Here is a 27,940-nt window from a genome sequence, read left to right on the forward strand (position 1 = left end):
ATCCCTGACAAGCTGGAGAAGCTTAGAATGCAATTACATTAGAATTGTTTCTTATAATGTTAATATAATGTTTTACATAAGTAATAAAATGTGAAAATTATTTAATCTGTTGACTGGAACAAATGAAATTAAAATATAATAAATTAAATAAATGTACTTTCATTTAACAGTCAACAAGCAGGGAATGTTTCTGTTACATAATAAGCATTGTACCTTAGTGGAAAATTTCTTCATCACAGTGTCTTTGTTCATTTAAATATATAAAAGGTTTCAGCATAAAATGTTTTAGGCTAGAAGAATATTTACAAAACTTTTATTCTCTTTTAGTCAATATTGAGAAATTTTGACATCTTTGCTCTGATTAAAAAATGTTCTGCAGAATGCAAAGTTTTTTCTCTTGCTGGTACTATTTACAAAAAAAATTGTTGAGGTTACTGTATTAAAAAAAAAAAAAAAGGAACCAGAATTTGACGACTCTTGAACCCATATAATAGTGCATTGTCTGGTACAAGACCAAGACTATGTCTGAGGTCTTTGTATTGTTTGTATTTTTAAATATGTTCCTATTTTTGTCCCTGATGCTACACAATTTGTACACATTTCCAACACTTGCAAAAAAACAGTAGATTCACTATTGGAAACCACAAGGAGACATGTAATATTACTCAATGTGGCCAAGAAATCCTTAGAGTTTCAAAAAAAGGCAAACATTATACACTGATTTTAAGGGGTGGAATTATAAAGCAATCAAAAAAAAATAAAACTGCATTATATATTTTGAAGACACTGAGGAAGGCATACTTACACATTTAGTCTTCCTTAAAGAAAAAAAGAAAAAAAAGAAAAAAAAGAAAGATATTTGCAATACAAGCACCAGAAAAAAGGAGTTACTCTCATATGTAAGTATATCAGAGAATAAGAGAACAAAATAAAGAGATAGCCATGTTACATGTGCTCTTTACTTACAGTGTTTCTTTAGTTCTTATGGTCATTGGAGGGGCAGGAGAAACATACTCTTGATGTTAAGAGGACTCAACTAGTAAAAGATGAAAAGTCATACTTTGATAAAAAATGTAGATGTTTTCTAATTCATACATTTACATCTTCTAATACAAGTTAATTTGAATATCAAATGGACCAAAACTCTATTATTGTGGTATTTCATGGACTGAATCATTATTTAGCAGAATCACAGAATAAGCTGAGTTGGAAGGGACCCACATCAAACTCCAACTCTTGGCCCTACACAAGACAGCCCAAGAGCAACACCATGTACCTGAAAGTATGGTCCAAACACAATATTAAACATATCAGTTCACAATATTATGAACAAAAGAAGAATCCTTATGCTTCAAAAGGATCACTCTCAGAATAAAGGGAAATACATAACATTATTTTAATCTCTAGAAGTTCATAAACCCACTGAATACTAACACCACTTCATATGACAGAAGTGAATCCTTTGAACACTGCTTATATTGGCCCTTGCCTATTCTGTAGCCAATAAAAGGTATCCACTAGATAATAATGCATATTGTGAGATCATTAGATTTCTTTTCACACTAAAGTTCATTTGCTCTACATTGTAGTGAAATATGAATACAGTGAGTGAAACATGAGTATTTCAATTTATTATTTTTTAATGTATTATGTGTGATCTATTTCGTCAGAGAATGAGACTGTCTTATATGTACCTGTAGATTTTTATTAAAGTGATTTTAGGTGAAAAAACCAAAATGTTAAAACAGCTGGGATTCCTGCACTGTATAGATCTCTCAAGAAGTAGCATATTTTTTGAAAAATACCGAACTCTCTTGACATGAAATTTTATTTTGCTTCTGTTAATTTTGTGAAGAGAATGACTTATTTTGATTGTCTTCAGAGTCAAGGAATCTTGTGACCAAGTGATCTCCAAATAGTAAATTCCTGTGGAAAAGGAGAATTCTAAACTTCTGGAGATTTAAACACATGCCAACCTAATAGTAAATCAAATCAATTTTTGAAGTTTGCCATAATTTTGGCTGAATCATCTTTCTGAAAAATTATATTGCAAATTATATATTTAAGAGTTGACAGACAATGTGATATAAAAAGTGTTAAGGTTTGAGTGATACTGGAAAACAAGTAGATGTGGCCAAAAAGTCTGAATTCAGGAAAGTATCAGTACGTGCCACCAGGTAGCCAGAGCATTTAAAAAAAACATTTATATGCCTTGATTTTAATAGTGAACTTTATATAAATCAACCACTGAAATATGGAAACCCCAGAAAATTAAAGCTGATGTGAATAATCATGAAAAATAGATGCACATTTATGTTTATGAGAACAGTTTCATTAATCCCAGCACAACAAAAATTTAGTGATTGAAATACTAGTGGGTCATCCTGATGTTGTATTAGGCACTAACCAAAAATTCACAATCATGCAAAAATTTACAAATAAAAAAATTATAACGATTTTCTCTTTCATGCACAGAAAATAACTTGCATGTAAGAATCAAAAACCTTACCATGTTGTTCCATCCTGTGCATATTTTGAGAAGGTATCATGGAGCATGGCTTTAGACAGCAGAATATATTTTCTATACTCCACTTAAAGAATCTGAAATTTTACCAAACATGTAAAAGAATTAATATTTAACAAGAACTTCCAATAATTCTTTCCAGAAATGGTAATATCATCTTCATTCCTTCTTTAAATTCTCATTGAATGTCTCAAATATTTAAATAGTTTTTAATTCATAAAAAATATTATCTTTTTCTAAATATTTATAGAATAAACATTTATATATTCTAAATATTCTATTCCATGTTTTCTTTGTTTATTATATACTTTTCTGATTTTCCTACTGAAAATCACACTTTTTTCCCCATATTTTGAAGTATTTCTTCAGCGAAATTTTAAAAATTTTCATGCATGACCATCCTTTCCTGTTGTCCACAGTATTTATTAAATAAGAGTAAATAGGTGAATTATATTTTTAAATAGTAGTTGGTCCAATTAACTTTTTTTCAGTTTACTCATCTTCAGCTTCAGGAAGATATTTCTTAGGATGGTACTACAAAGAAAGACGCTGGAAAGAAATTGCCTTTGACTTGTTTGTACTAAACTACAAGGTGAAGAAGTATTTTAGAATTTTTCTCACAAATTTCCTCGAATAGTCTTTTTCACCAATTACTCATATGTCCTCAATTTCTCTCAAGTGTTTCTTACAGAGCTATGAAAAATATTTTATTGGTAGTTTTCACAGTCCTCTTCTTACATCTTCCTCTTACATCTTCTGGCCTCAACTTTTACAGTTTTACGGTTTACTTGTCAGAAATTTCTTTTTTTCATTTCTTGCATGATTTGGGCATGACTTCCACTTTTTGATGGCTATATTATACTTCTAATATTCCCCTTTATTCTGCTATTGTCCCTTTATCTCTGAACTTCTATTATAGTGTGTCTCAAAAAGATTCCCTTACATTTCATTTTACCCATTCTCCTTCTTGCAGATTTGCCTGTGCAGCATTCATATTTTAACTAAGTTCCCATTCTGAAATAAATATGAATGCAGTTATTACCTGAGATAGTAATAAGTAGTAGTGGCCTCATCTTACGACAAATATTGACTAGTCTAAATCTAGTCAACATCTAATCAATCTAGTATTGACTAGTCTTTAATCTTAAAACAGATATAAAATTAACCAAGGTACATAAATTACAAATTCTTTTCTATAAAAACAGCCCTGATTCAGTTTATTTTCTGTTTATAAAAAAGATTAAGTATATATTGGAGTTTTATTAGGGTGGTGCAGGAGAAAGACAAAGGCAAGAGAGGGAAGGCCAAGCAAGGCAGGGCAAGCAAGGAATGAGAAGGCAGCTACTGTTGAGATTAATTTTTTCTTCAAAGCAGAATATATAGGAGTATTTTTGGTTTGTCATTTGAATCACTGTTATAATTCCCAACCATTTATCACTTATTTTGTGTAGTGAAAAAAAATTCAGATTCTCACTGTTTTTTTTCTGAGAAACTTTATCCTAAGGAGAAAATCCAAGAAAAAAAAATTGGAGGAAACAGAATAGATCTTTTTTGCCTACACATTGCATACTTGCTTAAATAACTGCAGGTCACCAATGTGCTTACTTAGCACCTCTGCTCAGGATAGTGTGCTCAGGGACAGCTGTGAACCTACATCTGCCCTCTGTGCCTGTCATTTCCTCATACCACCTCAGCTTTTATTTTGTACTTTTCTGTCTGACAGATTAAGAAGCAGCAAACCCCATTTGCACAGTTTGATTCACACAGGACTCTCATTACCTATTCTCCCATGTACAGTCTCCTTATTTATTCTCTCTTCTGAGGAAACATCAGAGAAATGACTCATGCACAGAAGGGAGCACCCATCCAGTTATTCTGGAGGGAACTGATAGACCCACTACCTGTTAGACAATCAGCTCAGTTGCAGTTGCTCCAATTCAAGAATATAGCCACAACATGTGGGAAGAATCATGAATCAGAAATTACGAAATTCAGAGCTATTATCATGAATCATGCTGTCACCTCAATGCAGGAATTGTCATTCTGGTGCTGCTCCCAGCATGCAGAAAGAAAGTGAGCTGTATTAATTTAGAAAAAAATGCCCTTTACAGAGTGTGATTTTCATAAATATCTTAGACCAATAGGTGCCACCATTGCACTGTGACAGTCACACAAAGTCTGAAAGAAAAAAAGAGAGGAAATCTTTTGTTTCATAGTTCAGAAAATGCATTTTCTGAATGCATTTTCTGGGGGCAAAAATAAGTCGGTTTCCTTTTTTTTCCCCTTGGAAAAAGCAATTTTGGAAATGTAATTTTGTTGTTGGGGTTCTTCTTTTTGTTTATTTTCTGTTCTGTCTTATTTTTTCTGTCTGATTTATTCTAGCCACAATGTCACAACCTTGACATTTCTTTGTAATCATTCAAAGCCTTTGATCACAAGTATCCAAATGAATTAAGCTTTAGTAAAGCGTGTGGATGTGCCTTTGTGTCATTTTGCTGCTGAGCCAACACTACTACAGCATAACTACGATTGATTAATTTCTCATTCCTTTCATGACCTAAATAGGGCTGCTCTTACAATTCTTTATTGGATTTTTTTTTAATGGAAGTCACACTAGATATGCTGTTGCAAGTTACAAGGTACCATGGAAAATGTTGAGAACAGAACGTTTTGATATTGGTATTCCTTTGTTCCTAATGTAAAGAATGGAAGTATGGGTTTTGGATATATTACTGACTTCTGTGCCCATACTAGATTATGCTTCAAAGCCTCTGAATACTGCTATTTACTAGATAAAGATTGAGGAGAGCAGCAATCTTCACAGTTAGAAATTCTGAAACTTAATTATTAATCAACTTACATTGCTTTAGAATGTACCATATTAAATTCAATTTCTCTTCCTATTTGTAGGCAACTGTAATATCATGGTACTGAGAAATAGCTTATACACTTGCAAAGCCAATTTAGATGATAAGGGAAGTTTCCTATACTACCCAACTTTCTTGTCTGAACTCAATTTAGTTTGAATCTCCAAGATGAGAAGAAAAATCCATAATCAATATCTTTTCAGTTCTGATCTTTCAGTTCTTAACTCTTCTAGATGAATCAGCAATTATTGAAGGATTATGTGTAATTGAAATGGATGCAGAAAATATGATAAATTAACTTCACTTTTTAGTAATTCTAAAACAATTTGCTAGCAGTAAATCAATACCAGTATGACCTGAATTACACCAAACAACATAAAGATGAAAGACTTGCTCTACTTTCTTTGGTTATTTGGACTTATCTGCATGACCATATTTTATTTGGTTTTATTTTGCTTAATCATGTAATGTGTTGCTAATGTACTAGTTGGAATGCCCCACTCAATCACTTTCAAATTGCACAGGTATCTAGGGATCCCAAGTTTTTCCCAGTAAACTAACCAGTTTTTCCATCTTTTACATGAAGCCATTGTCAGGAGAGAAAAGCAGATCTATGATGTTCCACATCTTAGTGAGTCAATGCCAGTGTGGTGAGAAATGCTAGGGGAGACCTTAAAAACACCCTGCTTTATTGGCTGACAACAGTGCAAAAGAAGAGCTTGTACACATCAGTGCAGCATAATGTCTGGACCACTATGCATTAATTTTAAAGAGAGTTTAATTAATCAAAATTAATTTCTGCTATATCTCTGCCTTATCCAGAAAAGGCATGCCATATGTTGTTGGTTGTTTTTTTTCCCAGTAAATTTATGCTAGCTCATGTATCTCTGTATTGTTTTCCCTACAGAAGGCTACTTGGAAATATGAGCAACAGTAAACTAAATAGGGTAAGGAAAGATGCTGATACACCATTATTTTTATCATTTGCTCAACTACAAATTGGCAGTTTTGGTCTTTGTCAGCAGTACAGTGGCAGCCCCCAGGCAGTGTCTGGCTGCAGCCTGGGGGTTACCTCAGGGTCGTGATTTGACACTGGCCAAACCCCAGGCACCCATGAAAATCTCTCACTCACTCTCCCCTGCCACAGCTCAGCAGAGGAGAGAAAAATGTAATGAAGGGTTCATGAGCTCAGATAAGAACTGAGAGAAAACACTCCAAGAGCAAAGGAGGCTCATCTTAGTGATACAAAGTGAGTTTATTACTAACAAAATCAGAGGAGGATAATGAGAAGTAAAATAAACACTTAAAGAACACCTTTTTTTTTCCCAACCCCTACCTCTTTCCCACTGACAGTGCAGGAAGACAGGGCATGGGGGTTTTGGTCAGTTCATCACCCAATGTTTTCTTCTGCTTGGCTAGGGAGAGGAATCCTTCTCCTGATGCACCGTAGGGTCCTTCCTATGGGAGACAGTTCTCTGTGAACTCTGGTGTGGCTCCAAATCTCATGAACAGCAGTCCTCCCAAAACAGCTGCAATGTGAGTCCCTCCCACAGGCAGACACTCCTCCCAAAACTCTTCCACGAGGTGCAGTCCTCCAAGGACAGGCTGTTCCAGCCTGGGAGCAAGGTCTCTCTCTCTCTCCACCAGGTCTCCCATGGGATCACAGCCTCCTGCAGGCATCCAGCCCCTCCGGCATGGGTACCTCCCCCACGGGCTGCGGGTGGATCTCTGCATCCCCCGTGGATCCTCACAGGCTGTGGGTGGATCTCTGCATCCCCCGTGGATCCCCATGGGCTGCAGGGGCACAGCTGCTTCACCATGGCTGCTCCACAGCCTGCAGAGGAGTCTTGGCTCCAGTGCCTGGAGCACCTCCTGCCCCTCCTTCTCCACTGACCTTGGTGTCTCCATGTTGTTTTCCTTCACATGTTCTGACCCCCCCTCTTCTCTCACCCACCATGTTGTTTTGATATTCTTCTTAAATACGTTATTGCAGAGGAGTTACTATCATCTCTAATTGGCCCAGCTTTGGCCAGCACCGTGTCCATCTTCAGAGCCATCAGGGACTGGCTATGCTGGACATAGGGGAAGCTTCCAGAAGCTTCTCCCAGAAGCCACCTCTGTGACCCCCCTGCCACCAAAAACCAGGCCATGCAAAACCAACATCCTCAGGAGGAGTACCACACCTGAGAGAGAGAAATCCAAGTCTAAAGAGAGAGAAACCTGAAATATTTCAACATTGGCAGTCCGACTTTGGTTACAAAACATGTTAGTGTCACTGACATGTTTTTATTTTATATAAAATATTTCATGACACACAAACCTTTCTTTGTTTCTGTCAGCTAATATTTTCACTAAAAATACAGGTAGCTTTTGCTGAGGAGCTTTCAGAATCTGCATCTGTCTGTCAGCTCATACATCAGGAAAGGCAGTCATACCATCAGTAAGTGATAGAGAAGCTCAACTCAGATGCAAAAGGCAAGCTTAGAGGAAAAGATGAGTCAATGAGGTGATCAATCAAGACTATTTAATGTACCAGGCTGTCAGTTGTCTGTGAAGTTGACTTGACATCTAACTCCAGGATAAGGGTAATAATGAAAGGTTCTAAACATACCAAAATACTTACCCTACTCTCCTTTCTAGTCTCTGCTCTGGCCCAGAAAACCAATTCCACTGCTTTCATGCTCCCTCTTGTACCTGGCCTTTCCTTCTTAATTTGCATACAGGAAAGCATTTTCTTCTTCTAAACCATCAAGACTTTGTTCTAAAGTGTTACAGGAGTCTGCTTTGGTTAAGCATTTCAATAATTTTTCTACTAACTGCAATAACATGTCGTAAAATATTAAGCCAGAAAAAATCTACATTGTGTTTCCAAACTCTACTTGCAGTAAGCCCCATAGCAAACCCAAATCTTTTGTTTGTTACTGTTTTGCAGCACTGAATGTTGCTGCAGAACAATTCTAGAAGCCTCTCTGTCCTCTTTCAATAACATAATTATAGGTCTTCTAGAAATGTATTGTACACCGAGCTGAGGATTATCAGCTCTGGTTCCAAAAGAGACAGTAAGGTTCAAAATAAAAGACTCTTCTAAAGCAGATCTGAAAACAGTAGGAGACATCTAAAAAAAAGTGGTAAAATATTTTGAAATAAGTATTATAGGTTCTTGTAGCTTATTGGCAGTCATTTTACAGAACTTTGTGATACACTTTTGATTAAAATCACTGATATCATTGGAACAGCTGTCATATAAAAATAAGTAAATCAGTTTTCTGGACTTGTCAAGTGAATGTTCTTCCTCTTGCAAGCCTTTGTGTCTACCAGTATTTTGAAGCAGTCCTTTGCTATTTTTGTAAACATTTCAAGGAGAGAGATTTAAGGCACATTATCCTGCCATTTTATTTTTTTTTTCTCTCAGACTATAGCATAAGTGGAAAAATTTGCCATATTTTTTTTTCTGATAAAATATCTCAGTTAATGGAATGTTCTGACCTCTTGAGATCCCTTGTTTAATTTCTCTCCCAGACCTCTTGAGATCTCTTGTCTAATTCCTTCTCCTATATCTCTGCATCTCTTGGCTTTTTTTTTTGTTGTTGTATTTTTATTTGGACCAATTTCAGAAAACATTTGAGCAAATGGTCCTTGTCATAAAGAATGATGTCATGTCATCTGATGTCTAAATCAGAAGGCATCTATATCTTTAGCTAAGTACAAATTAGTTGGGTGCTTAACATAAACCAACTGATTAAAGGCGTATTATTGTGTGTGTAGTCCAAAACAGAATCTATCCTTCTTGTCCAGTTAAGATATATGTAATCAGAATGTTTGTTGTACTGGTATTCAATATCATATTTCTTGAAAACATTCCCTATATTTAACTTCCATGTATGGATGGTCCCATTGACATCAGAGAATTTGCCATGGCAGAATCTTATGAAATATTAAGTAATCTCAAATCATTTTGTATTACCAGGACATCAGTTCGATGATTGGTTTTAGTACACTTGTTTTTCAGGTTGTCTGGGAGAAATCCTAAATGAATTAGCAAGAATCAATGCAGGTGCTCAGAGTGTGGCATCCCTCATTTTCATGCAATTATAGATTAGGTGTTTCTTCATGTGGAAAAATCTCTGTAAGAAGGTTTTTATAAGGATGCATTTTCAGGAATTTTTGTCTGTTTGTTTGCTTTTTTTTTTTTTCCCCTGGCTCTTTTTATAAGCCTTAGGTGCCAAAAGATTCAGCATCAAGGATACTCCCATTCACCGCCCCTTCCGATAAACTACAGATACTTTTTCAAATATATTGTTTATATTTCAACACAGGTGAAAGATGTTTCTAGAAAAAAAATCATCATCATCACGGGTATCATTGCAATGCTATGGCAAAAATACTGGTTGCTGATAGCTGATTAGAGTTACACAAAGCATTGTTTTAATTACATTATTAATGAATTTTTTATCAGTAGGGTTAACCAGGAAATTTATGACAGGGAATACTCCTGAAACTTTTTTGTTCAACAGCTCTTCAGTCATCAAACCAGAGACTCATAATGAAACTTGAAGAAATTTTATTCTTAAGGGAACTCTCTGTAGTTTGGTAGTTTTTTCTGAAGCTCTCATCCAGATATTGGTCCAAACATAAAGTTCACATCTCTTTTTAGCTCTACAAGTGTCAAGCAGTATTGCTACATATTACAACTGTGTAGAGCCTTCTGGCAGTCAGATCATCCTGAGAACAGGCTGCTGAGCCAGAGTGTGGGGGAGACCCAAAATAAGGAGGACCTGGACCTGTTGAAATGAGTTCAGAGTTGGGGCAGAAGAGGATCAGAGGGCTGCAGCACCTCTCCTGTGAAGACAGTCTGGGGGAGTTGGGGTTGTTCAACGTGGAGAAGAGAAGGCTCTGAGAGGTTGGAGCATCTTCCAGTACATGAAGGAGTGGAAGTCAATTACTCCGGTACTGCAAGAGAGTGGAAAAGGGGATTTTGACTAGAGTGTGCAATGACATGACAAGGGGGAATGGCTTTAAACTGAAGAAGGTAGAATTTTATTAGATAGTAGGAAAAAATCTTTGCTGTGAGAGTGGTGAACATCTGGAACAGGTTGCCTGGAGAAATTATAGATACCCCATCCATGGACGTTTTCAAGGCCAGTTTGGACTGGGCTTTGGGCAACCTCATCTAATAGTTTTGTTCCCTAGACTGAATACCAGAAGCAATGTCATCTAGTCCATGAAGACATTGTTTGGCATTTTATATTGAGATTTCACTGACTGATTCACCTTTGCAGTATAGCTGCAAGAAAATATTTAAATAAAATATGCCATTAGAAATGGAGGTCAGATGATTACCTTGTTTACTTCATACAATTTACAAGAGGAAAGAATGTAATGTAAATGGCTATCAGTCTTAAAAAGGAGATTCAGAATTTTGGGCTTTTTTCACATGTCAGGTATTTTATAAACCGGTCTTAGAGAAACAGAGGAATACATTAAGGAAATATTTTATTTGCTTTGGACAAATATTAAATGAGCAGAGTGAGATTCATAAGCCTTCTCATAAAAAGTTTCTATAAGAATAAATCTCCTAGATTTAAATATATCTTCCTATATCCTTCAACAGATCTTTGCCATGGAACCAGCTAGAAAAACCAAGCAAGGCAGCAGCTATCCCTCTGTAATTAAATCTGCACTCTCTGAAAATTACAGACCAGTAGCAGTAATGAACAATTATGCAATGAGTTGCTGCTTTGCACAGCTGAGACACAGAGCTTACAAACTTTTACTAAATCAGTTCATGAGTCAAAGAGAGTCCAGGTGAATTTTTTCTTAGCTAGGACTGTGTATGAACCAACAGTGGAACATCTGGACTGGCATGAGCTCAGATATCTCAAAATCTGCTTAAAGTGAACAGAATGAAGTAAAAATGTTTTGATGGTATGTTTTGATTCTAAAAAGAAAACATTTCAATGGTTCAAGAAATACTAATAATATATTAATTATATTTTCCTAGATTAATAATTATTTTTGAGACGCTGAGACCCCCAGATTTTAAGCTGCACAAACATAGTTAAAGGGAAAAGTCACATGACTATTATTTATGCCACCGGTTCCATTCAATCAGTAAATCACCTTAATAAATGAAGGTTCATAGAGAGGTGTTGAAGATCAGTCTGACAGATTAGTTTAGCAGAACTAACACTCACTCTTGGGTCAGTTAAAGGACTCATGATTTGACTAGGAAAATAGCAAGGGAAAGGGAAAGGGGAAGGGGAAGGGGAAAAGGAAGGGGAGGGGGAAGGGAAACACTAGTTGTAAAAAGAATTGTATATATATCTAAGCAGGTATTCACATTTTGGGGCATGAAGGAGTGCATCATAGATGCATTGAATCATAAATGGCTTGGTTTAGAAGGAATCATAAATATAATCTAGCTCAAGTTGCCTGCCATACCCATGGACAGCTCCCACTAGATCAGGTTGCTTAAAGCCCCAGCCAGCCTGGCCTTGAGCACTAAGGGAACAGGGCATCAGCCCCATCATAGCAAAGAATTTCTTGCTAATGTCTAATCCAAATGGCTCTTTTTAATTTAAATTTTTCCCCTGTTATCCTATTGCTATCAGCCCATATAAAATAGTTATGTTATTCCTTTGGGACAGTGCTGTCCTTTAGGAAAATGGCGTGCATTTTTCTGTCCTATGTGGCAATTCTCTGTGCCCAGGTAAGTGTGAGAAGTAACTAGTTCCCCATCTGAACCCGTCCCGGCACATTCAGGTTATTCAGAATTGATCTACACAGTGTATGACAAGCACAGTGTGGCAGCTGTCCTCACCTACATGCCAAGTCCCCTGTTCCCAGACCTAGGAAAGGCAATACCTGCTGTGCAAGCAGTCCTTCTGAGCAGGTGTGCATCCTGGAGTTTTCTTAAACAAGGAGTAATAAAGCTTATCTCATTTTCATTCCCTTGAACTCTTCACCAAAGAAACACCATGTCATTGGCTTCAGGAAGTTGCTAGCTGTAGTTTCTAAATTTATAAGAAATAGTGCATCAAAGAACAGAATAGAAGACATCAGTTTGGAAGGTTTTCTTTGGTATGTTTGGTGTTATTCTGGTCATTTTTTTGGTTGGTTGGTTAGTTTGTTGGTTAGGGTTTTTTGGTTTTTTTTAGTGTCTATATAGAAATGGAGTGTTGATTTCCCTTATGGATTGGTTTGGAGACTACCTCAAGAGGTTCTGCCTAGTAAGTTCTTCTTTGATTTTTATTTTTTTCCTCTTTAGCAGGTTAAGTATAGACCAAGTGATCTGATAAGGAATTCAGTAGAGGTCTGTCAATCTGAACTAAAACTCTATTATTTAATACTCCCTCTTTAAAAGTAATAAAGATTTGATTTTTTTTGGTTAATTGAACCTTCTAAATTGAAATAGACACTGATGGTTTGAACAGTCTCAGTAACAAAACCATCAGTCTCAATATACACTATGGCTGTTAACTTTGTGAATTTTATAGGAGCATCAGTTTTATGTATTTATATAAATATTTTCACATTCTTTGCTGTGTATAAAATTTGAAGGTAATTTCTTTAGTGCTCTAAAAAAACCTGAAGTAATTTGATCTTTTTATAACATGACTATCAAGTGCATATCCAAGCAACGATGTGTTACATACAAATATATCATGTTATATATGGCTGTCAGAGGCAAAGCACTGTCAGGAGTTCTAGACAAGCTGACTGATAGCAAAATAAAAAGGAGACTGTTGTGTCAGATCAGCATTTCATGGATTTAAGGCAAAATGTTTTCCCCGTCTTCTTAAGTAAAGCTAAATGAGACAAAAGAACAATGTACCCAGGTTGACTGGGATTTCATTGGACACGGAATAGATGTGAAAAAATCTGGTTTTGCAAAAGAAATTAATTTTCAGTTATCCAAATGAAAATTATTTCCCTTCTGAAAGTGTATAAGATTTAGTAGATAATTTTCACTTTTCTGGAAAAAAACCCCCCAGTACTAACCAATTACTCAAATCTAAACACAACTTAGAGAAAATATTAACAGAAAACCCTAGTTGGAGAAAACCACTGCTGGTGCCAATGACCTTATGCAATTGCAGCATAAGTACCTGATTTGTGGTTTTGTGCTTTTTATGATTTATTCAACTCTTAGATACTGACATATAAACTTTTTAAAGACAATTTTAAATTATCTCAAAAATGCTATCAGTGTCAGCAAAATTCTCCACATAACTAATTTCAGATCTCTGCTCATTGTTCTTTCCTTTCTGGGACTGCCTGGACCTGAATTTCAGAAGCTGAGATGTGACTGCCTAGACTGTAGTTTCCCCACACTCTCTTCCCTTTTATTGAAAAAAGGTGTAAAGACATCAGCCAGCTTCATCAGCACCTGAAACTGCAAACGACCCTGTGCTATGGGCTGCAGTGTTAGACCAAGCGGGTTAAGTGATCTCTCACTCCGCCTTGATTTTCACTCCCACAAAGTCTGAATGTGGAAGGGGGCCTCCAAGACCAAGGAATAAAGCTTTTTTAAAAAACCCAGTGAGTACCTCATCTTTCTCTATGTCTATCATCACCAGGTCCTCTTTCCATGAAGCAGTGGACAGCAGCGCACTCAGCATTTCTTCTCCTATGGGTGAATTTCCATAAGCTTGTCCTCCTGCCCTTGACATCTGTTCTGAGTGCTAACTCGCGCTCTGCTTTGGCTTTTGGATCTCCAACCAAGCACATACAAGCAATGTCTCCTTGGTACCACTCAAGTGGCCAGTGCTTGCCTCCACCCCTCCTTGCACCTCCTTTCTCCATCTGAGCTCAGTCAGGAGTTCCTTCTTTATCTGCACTGACCTTCTGCCTCACCTGGTTAATTTCCTGCATGTCAGAACAAATCCTTCTGTGTTTTGAGGACATTGTCGTTGGAGGTCAACCAGCTCTTGGGTGCCATTTTTCTTTTCAGGACAATCTCCAACAGGATCTCGCCAAGCAGAGCACTAAACACACAGGGATCCTCCCCAGAGGCTTGTGGTTGTTGATCTGTTGTTTTTCTTGGTCATTTTTCTCAGGATCTCAAACAGCATTTTCTCATAGGAGCTGCAGTCAAGGCTGCTCTCAATGGGCATCTCACCAATCAATTCTTCTTTATTCATTCATGTGAAATAAACCCAGCACAACTGCTTCTGTAGATTCCTGGCATCAAGAAATTGTTTTGGTTCTCAGCAGAAACTTTGTATAAAGTTCTTCTCTCAAAGTTAGCAAGCCAGATGAGAAAGAGTGTGTGTGTGTGTGTGTGTGTGTGTGTGTATCTGTGTCAGTTCTTTATTAACTATTCTTGCAAACGGCCCCCTATTTGTTTGTGAGCCACAAGACTTTGCTTTACCTGATATTCTGATATTAACTAATTTGTATGATTTTCCTTCTTCCAATAAATATTTGCTTTTAATGAAAGTTAAAAAAATGAGGAAAAAATGTAAAGTATTCACAAAACACAATTCATTTCTATTTTTTATATTTTAAACATAAATATACAAAAAAAACCCCCCAAAAACATTCTTGCACCTTTTATTATAGACATGATTGTTTCAGGGGAGGGATAAGGGGAGGATACTTTGTGTAGTCTTTCTCACATTTATTTTATGCTTATTGAAATATGCATATGAATTTTTGAGCTGCATTAGCCTAATTTAATTTTATGAAGGCTTCACATTTTAGATGTTAGCAGTGCTTTATGAAGTAGAACATTTTTGTACTTCTCAGCTATCAAAAGTAAGGGGTTTTTTTAACTTAGAATAATAGAAAAAATGTGAAAATATGCCTTCAAAATAAAATAAAAAAGAACAAAGCAAAATCCCTAGAATTTTCCTATTTTATTAATGCTGTTGAAAACAAAATAAAAAACTGTGTTTTCCAGGTGTTTTTAAAGTTATAATGCTTATAAACTAAGGGGAAACTTTTAAATGGGTGCCATTTGTTCAAAGCTACCTTTTAACAACTTTTTCGACAGAAAGACTTAAAAATTTTGGTTGCAGTAAACAGTAAAATTAATTTGACTTGAGGTCCTTTCTTTTCCTTTGGTTATTATAGTAGGAAACTTCTTTTCCTTCCCCCTTTAGCAATAAAGTTGCAACATTCAGGCTTTATTCAAGTAGAAAACATTGAATAACATGTAAGAAATCCTGAGTAACATCTGTGATTTAGTCAGTTTGCTAATAAAACATGACAAGGTACATACAGAGTGTCTACTCCCCAGGAACTGGCTGGACATTAGATATTGCATGAGGACTGGACATAAATAATAAATCTTCTTGCTTTGCTTCACTTCTTCATGTAGCCTTGCTTTTCTTCATTAAACAGACTTTATCTTAACCCATGAGTTTTTGATCTTATTTTCTCTCTGCTGTGCTGCAGAGGAGGGGAAGTGAGAGAGTGGCTCAGTGGGCACTTGGCAGCCAGACAAAGTCAACCCATCCCACTAAAAAGAAAAAAAAAAACCAAAAAGCAGGGTTTGAATGACCCCATGTATATAAGAGAGAACATGATGAAATTATTAAATTAATGTTGACAGGTCATGCAGATTAACACAAATCACTTAGACATATATTTCAGTAAATATTTGTTAAATCCCCTCTTCAAAAATTACACTGAAAGAGCTTTAATAGTTTTCTATAACCTTAACAGTTGTGGTAGAGATCAGTTAGGTGTTGGGTCATGAAGACATTCATAATAGATCATAGTGAAAAAAGATACCTTAAAATGAATGCAAAGAGTTTTTTGTTAAGATGGAGACAAGTGAAATTGGTTTGATTGTGATGGCATTTTTGTAAATGACAGAGTTAAATTTTTATGTTATTTATATATACAGATTGTATTATATAAATTTATAGAAAATTATTATCCATAGGTTATGTGCATTTAATATTTTCTGGGAAAATATTATTGTAAATCCATATGAAACCCTTAGCAACAAGTGGTAATAGGTAATACTAAACAGTAGTTAATTATATTGCAAATATTTGCAATAAAATAATATATAAATTCAGAATAATAGTTCATATCTAGATGCACATTTTGCAAAAGATTTTGTTAAAAAAGTATTTAAATGTTCAGTTGTGTGTCTAATCACATGTTAGTCCATGAATTTTTTAGTACAAACTTTGTATTTTTTCTTTTTTTTAATTCTATATTTTTATTAAGTTAAAATGAGAAATGTCTAATACTGTGGGATACTTGTCTGTCCCATGCATGCTGTAATAAATGTTTGCATAGACTAATCATTTCTTCTAAGTCTCATGAGATTTTACTTCTGGTTCAAATATGCAAATGACTGCATAAAGAATCATCAGATCAGTGTGCTTCCACCATTCCTGGAAACATGTCTAATTTATCCTTCCTAATTCCTTTTCCTCAGTATGCAAAAAGATTTCAGTTAACATTGCAATCCTGTCATGGTACTCCATGAAACAATCAGAGCAAACTCTGCTGAGAATACATTACACTTCATACATTGAAGTGTAGTTGAGCTTGAGCACTTTTATAGATAGGGAACAAAAAGCGGAAGGTAGTGACAAAGTCCCTAATTACTTAAATGGCACAGGATTAGGCCACTAGTGGATTCTGCATGTTGGAGTTTCTATAGTGTATTAAAGCTTGTTAATGATTGAATTTTTAAAAGCCAGAATGTCATGAGAAAAAAAAAATTCTAAAATTTCAGTCAATAGGTTTTATTACTTGGTGCCAAAACATACATTAACAGTTATCTGTTAAGCTGACTAACAACAAACTCCCTCATCTTTTAAGAACTGAAGATACAGAAAACACATAAAATTCCTGTAAATTTACTAACTTCTTGGTGTGTTTAGATAAAAGCAATGCCCTGTCAGATACAACATAATATTAATACTAAGTGACAAATTGTAATTCATTGTAACATGTTGTGATGCACTAATAAAATACAACTTGTAAATGTGTATTACCTATGGCAAACTAAGTCCTGTCAAAACTAATGAAAATTAAAATATTTTCCTGTCACTGATGAGTAGAATTTATTTTTATGCTGTTTCTTTCTGGCATGTAAACATTGGGGTACTGATAAAGTAAGTCTAAAAACTATTTCTGTCTAAAGAAGTGGAATTTAGAGAAAGATCAAAACAGTTTGGAAAAAGTTGGAATTTATGAAAGGGAAGCACAGGTTGAAAATGTTGCACTTGGCTGGCTGTGGTCACATATGACATGGCATAACCCATACATCTGCAGTGAGATGCTATTGAGTTTCTCATATCATGCCTGAATACTGTCCTCAGAAACATTGTTGTCAAAAGAGATTCAGCTGAAATAAAATGTTGATTAACAGACACAGTGACATTTTCCCATGAGTAGAACCTGTGGCAGTTCTGCATCTGGCTGGTATTTGGAAGATATTTCAGCTATTTTTCAAGTTCATCTCCAGTTGAAGATGACTAATGTGCTAACTATAAAGGATTGCTGGAAGCTAAGCCCCAGGGCTGCTTGAGAGCATAAACTTTAGCTCATAGTTAATCTGACCAGACTTCCAAGTAAGGAACAGGTATAGAAAATGTTTTCTAAATATTGTGTGCTTGGAAGGATCAGCATGTGTGCCAGCAAATCTGACTGCTAGAAGTCTTTGCCCACTTCCCAAAATTTAATTCTCTGTCACTCTCTTCTAAATCCTCTAAAACTTCATGCCTAAGCTCACACACATATTGGTGTGCGCACTTAAACTGATTCTTTTTTTGCTTAAGTTCCAGCCAGCATTGCTTCTCTATGTGCTTCATATCATGCTTGCTGTTTTATTTTAGCTTTTCTAGCAGTTGAGATTCATTTTCCCTACTAAAATATCTTTACTAAGACATTTCTAAGCCAGCAGATGATTACATACACAAAGTGAATGATCTAGGCTGGAGGTGCCATACCACTCATAATCAGGACGGATAAAAGTATTAAACCTTCAGTTAAAACATTTGAATTTCCCACTTGAGATTTGAGTCTGATCTTCCCTAGTGCAAAACTTGATTGGTGTAAAACATGGAGATCCAAAACATTGGAATGGGAAAATCCTTTACATACCTCATATATGGTCTTGGTCTTCTTTTTTTTTCTCTGATGCTACAAGTAGGGTCACAAAGTAGTTTCACAAAATCCCTTTCTAAGGTTAATAATTTGTATACATTTGAATGTTATTCTCAATTCTTTGTATTTTTCTGGTGTACACTTTTGTGGAAGAGGTTTTTGACAGGAGTTTTAAACTCTATATCTATTAAGAAGCTGATTTTGATAAAAGAGTATTATTTACCTAGTACGCACACAGCAAAGTAAGTTATTCTCTTTTGCTTTTTAGTCATATTTCAGGGAAACACTAAGTGCTGTTCTATTTACAACAGCTGAAGTAAGAAGCAATCTTGTGGTAAATAATCAATCTCTTCTCTGTGGTGACCAGCAACAGAACCCAAAGGGATGGCCTGATGTTGTGTGGGAGGTTTAAGTGGGATATTATAAAAAGTTTCTTCACCCCAGAGAGTGGTTGGGGCACTGGAACAGACTCCCCAGGGAAGTGGTCACAGCACCAAGCCTGAGACAGTTAGAGAAACATTTGGACAATGCTCTCAAGCACATGGTATGACTATTGGGTACAGTCCTATGCAGAGCGAGGGGTTTGACTCAATGACTCTTGAATGTCCCTTCCAACAGAGCTTATTCCATGATTCTGTGATCTATTTGAGTTTAAAGATTAAATGAGAGTACAGAGAAACAGAAATTAAACATCACTACTGTGTCATAGTAGTGAACAGAAGTTTGAACTGAACTGAAAATTAAGGGAGGAGCATCATCAGATTAATTAAAAGCCAGATAAGAAGCTCCCAATGAGCAAAACATTGGAGAGCCTGCCTAAGTAATCTTAAAGTAATTTACACTCAGATTAATGTTTAATTTATTCTTACACATGGCACAAAAGCATTTTTCTCTTCAACTGACCCTGGCCATTATTATCACCCCTAAAAGAGAAGCTGAGCACTGCAAACTGGACTGAATCAGGCCTGCCAGTGTATGAGGCTGTCCAAAAGTGTGAGCGCTTCTTCTACAGAAATGTTTCAGAGAGCTCATCCCATGAGTGTGAACTTCTTTGCAGCTACTAGTCAGTGTCAATAAAATTAAAATTTTGGTAAGTTTTAAATTATTATATCTTTAATCAGCAGGAGTCATCAAGGTGAGCATGAAAATGTATGAAATTTGCTGATATGCTACTAAATAATTTGGCTAAAGTATTTAGGTTTTTATTCCTACTGAAATTCTTTAATATTAGAGCTAATATTAGAGTTTAATATTAGTGTTTTAATATTAGAGTTACAATGGGATGAAGATCATGGTCATTGATCTTCATTTCACTGGAACAACAGGTATGGTAAGAAACTTATGAAAAGGCATCACATCTAAAAATATAAACTAAATCTCTATTAAACTGAAAATTAAATTTTCATTCATAACATCACAATAGATTATTACCTATAATTTCTGCATATAAACATCCCAGAGTTATGTCCTGGCAGAATAAGACTTAGAGTGGAGAAAAGATCCTAGAACAAAGCAATAAACAGATGCAAATTGAGATGTACAATTGAAAGTCTAATAGAATTTTAACTATTATGACATTAGTAATGGAAAAAGATTTCCTGATCAAAAATTTCCATTGCAATGTTTAGAAAATTTACAAGTTTCAGACAGACAGGGTTTGGTTTTTTTTTTGTTTGTTTTGTTTTTTTGGTTTTTTTTTGTTTGTTTGTTGTTTTTGTTTGTTTGTGTTGTTGTTGTTGTTTTGTTTTTTGGGGTTTTTTTGTTGTTGTTGTTTGGTTTTTTGTTTTGTTTTGGTTTTGTTTTTGTTTTTGTTCTTTAATAAATTCTCCCCAGTGAAGTGAAAATATTTTTTATTCTATAGTGGACATCTTGTTACCTGTACATTTCTAATTGGAAATAAAAGAGCCTTTATATTCACTATATGAATATTCATACCTACCAATTTATTGAGGAAGACAGTTGTGATGTTATGAATGTGCATTCTCTAAATCTGTTAAATTGTGATTGGTTTCATTATGTGCAACTGATTTGTCCTTCACAAAATTAAGTAATATAACTTCCTTACATTGTTACTATACTGAGATTGAAATAGTATTTACCATCACCATGTACTGTAGGCTGTAAGATATCAATGTCCAAAATTTCTAATTCCTTTACATTGTACTCCTGCTTTTGGCTGGGATGGATTTAATTTTTGTCCTAACAATTGACTGATGTTAAACTACAAGCACCTTTTCACAGAACTTTATTTTGTAATTGCTTAGCTAAGTCTTGGGAAGAAGAAAAATGAGACATCTACAAAAATAAGTGGGAGCATTTTCTTAGGATAACTTGAGAAACAAACTATACTGAAATAGAACTATGGTGAGAATTTCCAGCATAAATAAGGGCTTCTCCAAACATAACTATAGAAGGCAGAAAATAAAGCAAAAAAAAAAAAAATCAAGAAAAGATAGTTTTTAATAGGATAAAGAAGGGAAAGTGAGATTATTCAGCATATACTTCAGTTTTTCCCTTAAATGACTAGGAAAGGACCTCAGGAGGCAGTGCAAGACACTTACTATTATTTATGAGCAGGATATTTTTAATATAAACTATAGTACCTGTTATAATATTAAGAGAGGTGCTACCTTTAAAAAGCAAATACACTTCAGATTCACATTTTGTAATTTATCTGTGGACTCCTTCCAGCTATATCTCTTATGAACAAAGGTTTGTTTGTTCAATTTATTCCATTCTTTACAGACAGGATCTAGTACTTCCAGCTCTCTTTCACTTGTGATTCCACAGATGGGTTTAACTTGCCTCTCCTGCCACAGATTTCCCATGTAACCCAAAATTACTGGAAGTGACCTGAAAGTGACACCCCTCTGTGTTGCATGAAAGAATGAGGTTCCGTGTTCTACTGCTGTGCTTGAGGGGTAGAAAACATTGTTCTCTCTTCATTCCACTGGGATTTGGCAACCAAGATACACTACTTAGAGGAGGACTCAACCTTCATATTGCTAAAATTGAGATGAATCCTTAATTCTCTTGTACAGTGTCATAGACAACATCACTCTCAGATCAAGAAAATATATGTGAAATATTGTATCAGGAAACACTTCTCATGTTTGCAAGCAAAATGGAAATAATTATATTCTGTAATGTTAAAAGAAGGCTTTTCAGAATGCAAGAAATCTTCAGGCAAAATAAAGGACAGAAGGCCTTACTTTGTGGGCCAGGATCTAAAAATGAGAAAGGCGCAGATTTCCTCTTCCAAATTTTATTTTCTTTGATCTTGTTTCTTTTAGTTTTTTAATGTAGAGACAGTTCTAGGTCACAAGCGCCATAGCAAGTGTTATTAGATAGTTTGCATTTAAATACCTTAACATAACAAAGAACAAATTTAAAATCATAAATTCCATCCTTTTGAGTTTATATTCAAGTGAAAAAAGAATTTTTGAAATGAATAATGGGGATTGTCTTAAATATGTTGAACTGTTTAAATATTGTTATATTTTGTTCTAAAAATTATCAAAGAAAATTAAGTATACATGTGACTAACCAGTGTCAATAGCATGCAAAGTTTAATTACCTCACCCTGAAGTACATCTAATGTTAAATTCAATTAACAATGCCATCTAAAAAATGTTTTCATAATGAATTTCAAACAATTGACTGGTCTTTTAATAATAGTTGATGGTTAGACATTCCAAAGGCCAGTGGCAAAACACTGCCTTTTAAGGAAGAAAATTACAGCAACATTGAATTTAGTTGTGCTATTTTTTTCTTTGAATGGTCTTCTACAGCAAAATAATAAATGTGAGAAGAACCTTTGAACAATCAGAAATTAGTCAAGGCATCTTTGCCTAAGAAAGACACAAAGTAAAGGTAGTCTGCTGAAAGTATCACATTAGGACAAATTAGATTTCTAAGTTTTGACTGATTTCAGAAGACAGATATTTAAATATTGCTGAATCTATTATAAGTGTCTTGGATGTGTTTTGAAGTAGAAACTCTTCAGAAAAATCTAGAGAAAAAAATGAACAAATTCTATTGAATTTAATTCTAAGGAAAAAAAAATCATGCATGAACAATGGATGTGATTGAAAAGAAGCTAAGGAAAAAGGGAGGATCTTTAGGGTTGGTTTGGAAGAAACACCTTTACAACATTTTCCCCTCTCGTGGCTTTTATTGCTGAGCAGATGTTATAGGTATGACATCTGACAGCAGATTTCACAGATATGGAATATCCCTTTGGTCAGTTTAGGCAAGCTGTCCTAGCAATGTCCCTTCCCATTCTCTCTCTACTCCACCCCCACCCTCTTTTGCTGGGGAGGGATGTTGGAGACACAGCCTTCATGCTCTGTGAGTACAGCTCAGCACCAGCCACTGTTCTGTTATCAACACTCTTCTGCCTACAAATACAAAAGAACAGTCCTGTAAGTATTGCAGTCTTTGGTTTTGGTTAGCTTGGAACCTAAATAGCAGTCTACAAAAGGTTTCCCTGTTTTTACATCCCTAGAACATTATATTATCTCACACCAATTATATACTGTGTATAATTCTAAAATGTTTTACAATTCTAGCATAAAAATTGCTTTATGCCCATTATCATTACAAAAGAGGAAATAACATGTTATAACAATTTAAATTCAAGGAAGGGAACTCGGCACTTATGATTCTTGTAAAAAATCTTCTTTGGATAATAATAATTTTTATCATAGCTGTTATTTAATATATCATATGTCATAGCTTGGAAATGTCAAGTGATACCATAATAAATTGCAAATCCATTCAAATTCTACCTTTTGCTAAGTGCTTACCCCCCTCAAATCTGAAATATGACTAGATAATATAAAGGAAATGATGTTATCCTTTAACTACAGGCTTGGAGAAAAATCACTGAGGATTTAAGGAAAACAATCTTAAGAAACATGATACATATGCTTTTTTCCTAATCCTCAGGAATGTGTTTGTCTAGCAAGGCTAATAATTTGATTTATATCATATTTAAAAGCAAACAAGGTGACCTTAAAGAATTTGGACCCAAGTGAGAGGTAAAGCTAAGATGAACAGCCTGTAATAGTCTTGCAACAAATCCTGAACAGCGCTTTATTCTCTAATCCATTACTGTTCTCCTTGGATTCACCTCCACTTCAGTTAAAAACTAACTAAACAAGAAAAGGTCCAGCCACAAAAAAAGAAAAAAAACTCCAAACATGAGACTCTGAGATCAATCATATACATTTCTTGTTAATAATAAGTAGAAGACCTCAGAACTGTGAAAAACCCTTTTATTAGAATTCTTAATTGATGAACTTAATGCATAGCCCATTCCTTTTTTGTATGCACTGCACACAGCACAGCAGTGATGCATATTGAGAAGGAGAGATATTATTTACCATTATAAAATGTCATGTCTTATCCTGCCAAAACTCTTTAAAGTAATTAGTTTTGTCACAACTATTGAGAAGTCATTAATAGGAAATTCTGGCTGATTAAGCACGTCCAGGGCCAAGACTCACAAACAGCAATTCCTCTGATTTTCATGGATTCCCAAAGTAAATGTTTATCTGATACTGAGCCAAATTGCCTACATCCTTTGTATTATGTTGTTAAAGATTACTTTTGCTCTTGATCACACAGTTTCACTGCCCTTATAAAAAAAATGGGAGAAAAGGCTCAAATACCTATTACTTACCTGTGGGGACTAAACTCTAAATGCATTTAGTCACTGTTCAAGAGATAGCAATTCCAATAGCTTTTGAATTTCCCTGTTGGTAGGAGAGAGAAATTTGAAACATTAGCACAAAACCTGCTTTTTTTAAAAAAGAGCTCCCACTCCACACAATAAACCAAGAGCGTGTAGTCTCTGTTGACCGTTTTGTTTCTTCCCCATCTACCATTTTCATATATCCTATTGACAAGCCTACAGAGAAATTGCATTGCTCACATTTTGAAAATGTCTAAATTAACCGCTGTGAAAGTTAAGAACATGTAAGAGTGGTCTGCATTCAAAGAAAGGGGCAAAACAAACAAGGAAACAAACTTCTGTGATGGGAACACAAAAGTAAATTCTTAGAAATTAATTTTCTTCTGAAATTCATATCATTACTTAAATTGCTTCTTTCAACAAATTGTTTTCTAGATTTTTCTGCAAAGGCACATGAGTTCACAAGGAGATAAACTTGAAAACTGTCTATAACATTGTGTGTGTTGTGGAACTCTGCTGATTAAGCAGAAATTAGGACATTTCTATTCAGGAGTTGTTTCCAGTAAGATAAAGAACGTCATGAATCATTCTTAAATTGTGGAGGTGGTGTTTCTAAGTATTCTTAATTATGTTCTGTGATGCCTTATCAATAGGAGGAAATGCCAATCAAATTCTGTATGCACTGTTATGAATAATTTTAGTGTAAATATTTTATTAACACTGGTCTTTTCTGTTGTGAGTTTATAAGGTTCCAGCTTAGTATTACAGCTCGTGCATTAACAATATCTGTTTTCTATTAAACAAAGGAGCCACATAAATTTGTTTTATTACTGTGAATAACATATAACAGTGAGGGAAGCTATATACTGAAACTCATGCTGAACAGAAAGCTTTTAAAATTACACTGGCATTGCAGCAATGGAAGCCCACTAGGATTTGGATTAATATTCTAAAAGTTCAAGAAGACAGGTGGAAAGTAACATTTTGAAAGATTTCTACTCCCATTAGACCTGTAAAGTTAAAGAAGGTTTGAGAAGTGTTTGTACATTTGGATAAGCAAAATGTTTAAGACTATTTCCCTTGACAGTTTTGCTCACAGCTACAAAAACATGAAAAAGAAGTCATTCACATGGTAGCAATGATGCAACCTAGGAATAAAACAAAATTATCTCTTTCTGTCCTTCAGCTTCCTGCCAGACTGAAACAGTTTATATATAACCTTTTACTAATTTTTTTTTTTTATAAACCTCCCAAGGCTTAGTTCACATCAATTTTCATTAAAGTGATAGCTGTTTTGTAACAGTAACATAAAAGTGTAAATAAAAATAACTTGAAGATGATGTAAATCAGGGCATTTTATAGAGAATATTCCACATATAGAATAAAACCTAGTCCCTCTTAAAGCAAATTATTAAGGATCATACATTTGACAACATAAATATGCACATTTATATTGCTGTCAGCAGAAAAAAGTAAGTTATTTACAACAGCAAAAATAGTTTTTCATATTAGTTTTTGAACACTTGAGGAATGTTTCATTTCCTGAATACTGTCTCTGTCAGCATTCTGGAAGTGAAAGAGTCAGAGAGACTTTGCTTCAGCATCCAACCAGATGTGTCTTTCTCTTCTGAACTTAGTTTTGTGAAGTGTATAAAAGCAAATAATAGAATCGATTACTCAGCTCCATAATGAATATTCATTGTGCATTGTTTGATTGCAGCCCCTGGCAGGAAGAAATAAAAATAGTACAGAGGCCTTCAGAGGATATATTTTCGCTCATTTCCATACTTCTCCTTTGACATCCTGTACTAGTTTCACTACTGTTTCAAAGAGTGAGAAAATTATTGGGTTTAGATATAGACTCTCACTTAAATCTGTTGTGAGCTACTAGTGTGGTTTCAGTTTAGCAGCTTCGAAAAATGGTCTTTCTATGCTTTAATTCATTTAATGAAAAAATAAAATGCAGGACAAACATTCAAAGCAACACTCAGTACCATTACAGTAAATTATGAAAGGTTATAGTTGTATTGAACAAATAAATTATTAAACACACCAAATAAAAATAAAAGTAAGATAAATAAGTATAATAATATAAAAATATTTTTTTCAATTTTACACTTAATAATCATGTGATGCCAGGTTAAAAAAAGTGCATGTTTTTTCTTTTTTTGCCTTTCCAGAAGTCCATTCTGGGACTTAACATTAGGACAATAAAATCCATGTTTCCACATGTGCAGGTAAGCTACCTGTTTAAGGTCCCATTATAGTCAACAGATATTTTGTTGGGTAGTCAGTGTGACTTAGACTTTCTCAGCTTGTCTGTAGCACAGGTGAAGGTTAACCTCCATAGCAAATTGAACTGGTTTCATGAGATGTCATTTAGGGGTGATGTACATGTATCTCCCACTATAGCTCATGCTTTCTTATATTTAGGCAGTATGGTAATCAGAACCAGAATATCTTAGTGCTCTTAGACTAAGATATTCGCATTTCAGATGGTAGTAATGAGAAAAAGATAGAATTGTGGATATTTGCGATATCAGAGGTGATTTATCTGTCTTGTGGAAAAAGGGAATCAGTCTTAAGATTGCCTGTAGGCCAGGAGATTTCTAGTGTGTGTCCTCATAGCAATAGTGAATTGTCCTTTGGAACAGGCAAGGCACAAGGCATAGATATAATGTACCAAATTCCATCTTTTCCTTGAAAATTCTTTAAGATGAGAACTTTATATCATTGGGGGATTTTCTGCCAATTTTTGCACATTTTCTGGCTTTTCTCATTAAGAAGCCTGGGGAATCAGTTTTCTCTCCTATTGCATTTCTACTCATAGGTCCAGAACATGTTATTTGTGATCTGACATGATTCTTTAATTTCTGATGGAAGATCAGTAATTTTGTAAAAAATTGTATTTTTACTTCCAGAGGATTCTTTATATTTTTCAGCTAGTTAATTGTAAACATGGAGAGACTGGTAAAGAGTAGATTTCCATGTATAATGTGCAGCATTAGACCTTATTTGTTCTACAATTCATTGCATCCCAGAGGGCTCTGATTCTGTGTTATTATGCTCTTATTGGAGTCCTGCCTCTTCTTTAGGATAAATGTAAAATATTCCTAATCAGATCTGGAAATTTATCATACTCATTTTGAAAAAAAACCAATTTACATCTGCACAAGGAAAAATACCAGGCAAGGAAATCATCCAAGCATTTAAGACAAAAAGAAATATGATGCAATCAGTTTGCTCCTCAACTACAACCCTGCAGATATTGAACAGTATTAAAATCTCAAAGAAACAAAATATATTTTACTATTAAATAGGATATATAGCCAAATGTCTTTACCCATTGTCTCAAGACCTTCCAGTAAGCTGCTAACAGCATACAACTATTTGTTACTTTCCTCTCTATATTCTTACCTATATTTTTCAAACTAAGGCAAAAAAATGGAGCCTGTACTTTTATATTTTATCTTGAGTGACTAACACCTTGCTTAGTGATCTGAAAGTGTTCTAGTGCTGCTAGGTACCCCATATTCTTTCTGCTTCAGCAGCTCAATTTGTGACCCAGGGTCATAGAATTGTTACTGACTCTATCTTTTAGTTTCTTGGTTGTCTTTTGGTCAATAGAAAACGACAGGAGCTGGCAATGTGCACTTGCAGCCCAGAAAGCCAACTGCATTCTGGGCTGCATCAATGGGAACGTGGCCAATAGGTCAAGGGAGGTGATTCTGCCCCTCTACTCTGCTTTTGTGACACCCCACCTGGAGTGCT

The 27,940-nt window shown here is 35.0% G+C and overlaps 1 long non-coding RNA gene across 1 annotated transcript; it reads right to left on the minus strand.

The window, feature by feature from the left end:
- Positions 1-21,730: 21,730 nt before the first annotated feature.
- On the minus strand, positions 21,731-27,913 carry LOC135283842 (uncharacterized). Its single transcript, XR_010349447.1, has 3 exons — positions 27,587-27,913; positions 24,158-24,230; positions 21,731-22,871 (listed from the first exon to the last, which is right to left on the minus strand). It is a non-coding gene; the product is annotated as an uncharacterized LOC135283842 (long non-coding RNA).
- Between the last annotated feature and the right edge of the window lie 27 nt (positions 27,914-27,940).

This window comes from Passer domesticus, chromosome 1 (genome assembly GCF_036417665.1).
Source record: "Passer domesticus isolate bPasDom1 chromosome 1, bPasDom1.hap1, whole genome shotgun sequence".
Classification (NCBI taxonomy): Eukaryota; Metazoa; Chordata; class Aves; order Passeriformes; family Passeridae; genus Passer; species Passer domesticus.